The following is a 7,454-nucleotide window of genomic DNA, read 5'->3' on the forward strand; positions in this document are numbered from 1 at the left end:
ACGATTTAATTATTTGTAACAAAAGTTTGTGAACAAATAAAAATCTTGTCAGCCAAATAGCAAGATTTATAATCATTTAGTCGAAGGATTCACATTGGATGCTCACAATTGAGTGGATACACCACAAAGATTCTTCGCAAGACTTTAGAAGAGCACAATCCATAAACTAGTCCTAGACCAATATTCCAACCATAAGTCCAATACTTGGAAGTAAAGGAGTTGAAGACCATAAGAAAACTCTAAGGGGTAGAGTAAAGATTGAGTTGACTGTACAATAACTCAATATTTTGAGCAAGATTGTTGATGAAGGTCTGAACTGAGAGGAAGTTCGATCTTATTTTCATAAGATTATCGAACACTACTTTCAGAAGGATGTTAGACCAGGAGCCGAGGTTTATACCTCGAGGAAGTTAGAATTGGACTATCACTTGAGAAAATGAGTAATATTTACTCAGAAGTACGAAAGCTCAAGTCAGCTAATGTTAATGAAGTTGGACGAAGAAAATACCGTAGACCAAATACAGCTCATGAAGACCAAAGACCGAAGGAGATTGACCATACCAAAACTAAAGTCCATTCGAAAGATTCCTTTCATGGAACCTAAAGAACCCAAAATAGTTATAGGTATCAACTATAAACCATGATTGGATGGACTAAATGAGTCTAATCCATTCTTAGGGAAATAAACCATCACGACCATTTCCATGGTAAGTACCTTACCAAGTACCATTATTGCAGTTTTGGTAGTAAGGGAAAACAAAGACCTATTTACCAATGAGGAATATGTTATCAAATTAGTTTCAGTTAAGACTGGCAGCACCAGAATAAGTCCCAATCATTGAATCTTCAATGAGAAAGGAAACAAGATTATAATATTGAAAGAAATCATGGAAGTGAAGTAAGAATCCCTGGCTCAGAGACAAACCCTAATGGATTCCAGGAAGAATCTGGATAAGGGATATATTCAAATATATCTAGTGAGATCACCACGGAGTTCGAGAGAAGTCGTAGTCTGCACAAGTCAGATCCACACTTCGGAAACGTGAGAGAGATCAAACTTCGAGGACGAAGTTTAGTTTAAGGGTAGAGACTGTAATATCCCAGGTAATAGGGTTACAAAAATAGAGGAAACAGATATGTGCATTGCATTCATGCATAGAAAATGCGGGAATTTTCGCGCTTTAAAGTAAAACAGTCACGATAGCGAAGTTTCACTTGACCTTGGTGGAATTGAAGTAGCTCATCAAGTCCGAGTGCTATAAACCTCAATGTGACTTTGCTAAAACCTTGTTTTGGGTAGAGATAAGTTGATCTAAGGGGTTAGATCAAATGGAATTAAAATCAACACAAGAACTTATTAATCAAGGATCAACTACTTGATCTTATTAAAGATCACAACATGATATTCCTTGCCATAACATATGAACATCCATTTAATTGGAAATCAAGTAACAATACTTGGAGAAACTATTCTTGACTTATCCTTTTCCATGTCTTAAACAAATCCATGTTCCTACCATGAACCTCATGGTATTTCTTGAACTAAACTCTTGAACTTAACACCAACAAAAGCTTATCATTAAACCCTAGAGATGGGAGAGGTATATAACCATTAAAGAGATAAGAAGCACACTCTAAATTATTAACACTTAAAAGTTAAGCAACTACCTTGAGGTACAATTGAATTCACTTTAAAACTAAATACCAAATATAGCAAAACCCAAGGACCTAAGTGCATAAAAGCCACATCTTCTGATTCAATCATAACTTATTAAATATGTGGAATATCACAAAACTAAATTCGTTTACATTACGAATTATAGTTCAAACTATTTGAATAAAATAAACTATGAGTATTTTGAAACTCTTATGATCATGCCTTGGTGAAATCAAACATCACCATTCAAAATTGGGGTATAATCCTTATCTTTGATATTTTGATCCCAATAATAATATAAATACAATCACATATGATATAGTGACTCAACCACAAGCATAAAATCATTCACAAGATATTTAGTAACAAAAGCCACTTGTCTATCCAAAAATAAATCACATGAGAGGATAATACCAATGCCACATAGGATGAAAATATCTACATTGCTTGCATCTTAAGCTATGCCACCTCATGCCTAAAGGATTGCTATGGATGAGAGCATGACAACCAAGCACCTTACTCATCAAATTATAGCAAGAGTCATCCACCCATGTGTCATGTTACTAGAGCATGCCCAAGCCTATAAAAGGAGCCTCACACTTCATCCATTTCATCATCTTGCTCATTGATGCAAGAAGACCAACACATTGAGCCACTCCATAAAATAGTAAGGATCAAGATGAAGCAGCTAGGAGGTGGAGGCATGCCACAAGATGCAGGTTTATCAGATTTCCTGAAGAACAAGCTACAGAAGCTAGCAAGGTAGAATTCTTAGGCAAACCACATATTTAGTTAACCACATCATCACTCCTTGAGTAGAACCATAGATTATAATCCAAGACCTTGTGAAGTGAGAGGGGTAATTTGAATAACCATATCTGAATACTTTTAGTGATACTTAAGGAAGCCCATACCATGCATGATCATCACCATTGGGTAATGATCATATACTCTAAGAATTGGGAGTACAAGCCATTGAGAACAAATTGCTCATGATAGTGCCATGACTATACTTTGGAGAAATAGAAGAATAAGCCATAAGTTAAATCCTATATGATAAATAAATATCATTCATCACATGAAATGATAGAAAAATCATGAGTAAGCAAACCTAAATTATATCTCAATCCTAACTTATGAATCACTTGGTGATCATAAGTAGAATCCTATCTACATCTCACTTATTCCTCCATTAAAGAAAACAAGAAAACCTTTAGAGTTAAACTCTATACCCTATATGGTGAGAAACCATTCATCCATATAACCAAAGTTAACTATAAAAAGAATCAATGCCCATATCACAACCTAACTTGTGAATTAATTGATGATCACAAGTAAAACCTTAAACTACATCTCAATCTTAGTTTGTGCATCACTTAGGTGATCACAATTAAAACATAGAAAATACTTGATAATTAAACCATGTGTGGTGATCAACCAATTACCTTTGTAACAAGATAAACCATGATGGAAACAATACCTACTTAGATACTTTCAAATATAATGATAGTATTAACCTTAATAAGAGGGGTTATGATAGAAACTATAAAACCCTAATACATTTGAGCTCACATAAAATCATGTGCAAGTGACCAATTCCCCAAATGGAAGTCAAGTCCTAATACAACCTCTGAAATACTTTAAGTTAAAAATATCAACTCCAATATTTCCAAACAGATTTGATTCACAAGATAAATGGATATTAAAATGAGAGCATAAATCATGCTTAATTAAAATTTGCAATAAAGGTTCACATATATTAAATGCTCATTCAAAAACAATTCGAGTGTTACAATGATCCTTTATTTAGTCCTAATGAAATTCAAATTATCAAATACCTGCAAAATAGAAAAGCATTCAAATCTGAATTATAAAACAGAATTGAAAAGAGAAATGGAAAATAGAAAATATACAAAACAGAAATGAGATAAAAGAAAAGAGAAATGGACCTTACCTGGCCGAGCAGCCCACCAGCAGTCCTTCAGCACGGCCCAAACCACGGCCTGGCCCAGCCCACTTACCCCTTCGCATAAAAGATCTGGGAGGAGCTCGTCCTCATCCCCTTCCTCGCGCGTGGAGGCCAGCGCGACGCCGTGACCGCCTTCTCCCTCTCGCTGGCGACCTCCCAGAGCTCGGCGTCGTGACGAGGCGCGCCCTAGCACCATATAAAAGCACAAGGACGAACCCTAGCTTGTTTTCTTCCTCCTCTGCTCGATTTCCCCAAAATGCCGAAACCCTAGCCCGCACAGACCTCGAGCATCGCCGCCGTTCAGAGCATCCCCAGACCTCGCCGTGGATACTATCGTGATCACCGTCCTCGACTTGCTCTGTATGCAAGAGGAATCGACGCCAAGCATCCCGTAGCGCCACCGTCGACCTCGTCTTCTCCGACGACGGGAGCTGGTGATTCCGGCGAACCAGACATCCCCTTGCCTCGCCGTCACGCGCATCGTGATCCTGGTGAGCTTCGAGCCCCATAGCATGCCTAGCTCGTTCGATTATGCCCCTTAGTGCCGCCGCGTCGATCAGCCGTGTCCGCCGCCGCGGTGCCTCGCCGGCGAGCACGCTCCGGTGACCATTAGGGAGCGGCGTCACCACGATTAGGTTCGTCTAGTCGTCCTCTCTCGATTGAGCACACACACGAGTCCGCGGGAACCCTCCAACGCCGGCGCCGTCCACGGCACGGCCGCCGGTGAGGCCTAAGGTTGCCACGTCGGCACCACGTGGCAGCCAACGTGGCCTGCCCCACATGTACGTACTGTGGGTAGCTCTAGGCCAGGTACGTTTAGTAGTTTTCATCTTATTTCAAATTATGAAAATTGCTGAAACTTTACATTAACTTACAAAATCCATTTTAATTCAGAAAAATGCAAATGAGATATTAAAATGTTCCTAAAAATGAAATCTATCCAATAAAAATATAAAATGAAATTTTTATTTGAAATAAAAATTTAGTTATTTAAATACCTATTAATTAAGTCTTTTCTTTTAATTCCAAATGCAACTAAAATTCAGAAATTAAGAAAAAGTTCTAAAATAAATAAAAACCAGTAAGTAAATAAAGGAAACAATAAAACTAATTTTCCTTTATTAATAACTCATTAAATCCTTATTAGAAGGATTTAATCCCTAAATAATAATTACCTTAATTATTAATTCTTTAAAAATAATAAAATGCTAAATCCAACCTTATGATTATTATAAAGTGATTAATAACTTCAACCTTATAATGAAGTTATTAACCTAAGAACTAAATAGTAATTGTGAAACCTTAATTCCATTAGAAACCCTAGCTCCATTATTTTATGTGTGAACCCTAAATTGCTAATAAACCTAAACCCTAGGTTATAACTTGTGATCATGTTAATTCCTCTTGAATTATAGACCCACAATTAGCAACTAAGTACTTATTCTTGTTCCCATAAAATAATAGAAGCCATAGTACTTATAATTAATATACCATGAACTCATTCTAATAAAACCTAGATGATAATGTAGGGTCAACCAAGTGCAAACCCTAGTTATTAATACCAAAACCATCATCTTTAACTATCCATGCTTAGCATCACACCATTGTGATGAACTTCAATAACAACTATGCCAAATATAGTGCATTACCTAACTATATTCCACTAAACCCTACTAAGTATTAGATACTTATGAACCATAAAATCCAGGAGCCAACTATGCCCTATTTTAGTGGATTCAACAGTAAACCCTAGACCACCTCAACCTTAATTGTAATACTTCTTATCACTTAAGAAATATGTTCTTCAAAAATTATTCTTTTGAAGTAAATTAGGAGTAGCCATCAAACCTGCTTAATAGGATCTATAAACCCTAGCCAGCTATCACCAGCAAGGTATACCAACCTTGATAGCAACTATTTATAACAAATTGCTCAAGATGTTTAGGCTTAATTCAACCATACAAGACTTAGTAGCTGATGAATCCAACATTGTTGGGATCCACCTCATTCTTACTCCAGAAACCAATTGGAACCATAGGAATCCATAGAACCCATCAAACCTAATTATCATACTTGTTCTTTATTAAAGAAAATGTTCTTCAAAAGTTATTCTTTTGAATTATATAATAAGTAATCATCAACCATGCACTATAGGACTTAAAACTGACAACTGCTCTTTACTTATTATACAACTACTATTCCTTGGTGTGTATGATTGTTACTATGCATTTTACCACTTTCTTATGATTCTAAAACAACACAACCCTGAATAAGAACCTTGTTTGTGACTCACTCTAAAAGTGCAACAAACCCTGAACCAATCATTACCACTCACTAATCCTAAATCATCGGGGTTAGGTCACGCTTAGAGCGAATGCATTTCATACTTACGCATTATTGCATCCTTGCCAATCTTTTAAACATCGTCCTTACCGAACGATGATGCTATTTCAGAATCTGGAGTTATTGCGTATCGAAGACCTTGCCTGCATAATCTTGCAGTCAAGAAAGGCAAGTTCATCGCTTGCTCATGTCATTTGAGTATTTTTATCAAATTACTTGCAAAGTACTATGTTTATCACTATCGCATGAAAAGCAAAACCACTATTTTCATAACTATGAATATGACTATGTGGTGGGCAATGGAACCATGGATTGTGTTGATATGGTGGAGGTTCCATTGCACGGGTTTATATCCATCTAGGATTAAACAACAAATGTCGTCCAGTGATTCTTGTGCCGTAATACCCGTGTTAACCATAAGATCCGGAGTGGGACGGAGTAGTCAAAAGTGTTTCCACCTCTCGTTCATCAACGGATGCGCTTTACCATAGTACACTTGTAATCCAAGGGGCAAGCGGTGAGGCTGGGGAGTCCTAAGTCCCCACGGCATTGTCCGTAGTACACTTGTCGCCCGAAGGAGCAAGCGGTGAGGCTGGGGAGTCCTAAGTCCCCACGGTATTGCGGTCTATGATGGGTTGCAGCTACCGGCGTAGGAATGTATGGTAGAGCCCTGCATTGATGTCGTGGTCGGGGTCCACCCTGAAATCTACGGGAATAATGGGACCGGCGTGGACCCAGGGTCGGGGCATGCAACAAAGGTGGGTGTTCGAGGTAGCGGAGGAACATGATTGGCTAGACCTTATACCGGGCCTCACACCAAAGGAAGTGTGGACGGGTTGCGCACCTGGTTGGCACCAAGGTTAAGATCTCTTATGGGTAAAGCAACACACCTCTGCAGAGTGTAATGAATCGTGACCTGTCACTCCCTGTTCGGGATATGGAGCTGCGAACGCTGCCAGGAAAGGAACTCCATGAAGTTCTAGTAAACCGGTGAAGGCTGACGGACATAGTTCTTCCGAATAAAAGCAACCTTTTGAAGAAATGGTTATGAAAACCTGCATTGGTATTAGACTTTACGGTCTAATGCCGTAGCTAGTGCATTAAACACCTCTTTCCTATAATGAACTTGTTGAGTACGCTCGTACTCATCCCACTCTTAAATCCCCTGCTTAGATATGGAGGCATCGAAGGAGGATCTACAGTGCAACTCGAAGGCCGAGGAGTCAACAACTACTTCACGAGACAGGACCATGTCAGAGGAGTCAGATACCACATCCAACAAGGAGAAAACCTAGTTTAGCCATAGAAGGGAACTAGCTTCCTAAACCTAGCTCCTATTTAGCTAGAATCTATTCATAGCCTCTGTAGCTAGTTAAATACTCTACAAATAGAGTTCGTGATAAGACTAGACTACGAGTCGTTCTTCGGAGTTTATTTGCGGTTTTACCTCATTGTAAAGTAGGAGGCTGTGATGATCTTATGTAA

This window comes from Lolium rigidum, chromosome 4 (genome assembly GCF_022539505.1).
Source record: "Lolium rigidum isolate FL_2022 chromosome 4, APGP_CSIRO_Lrig_0.1, whole genome shotgun sequence".
NCBI lineage: Eukaryota > Viridiplantae > Streptophyta > Magnoliopsida > Poales > Poaceae > Lolium > Lolium rigidum.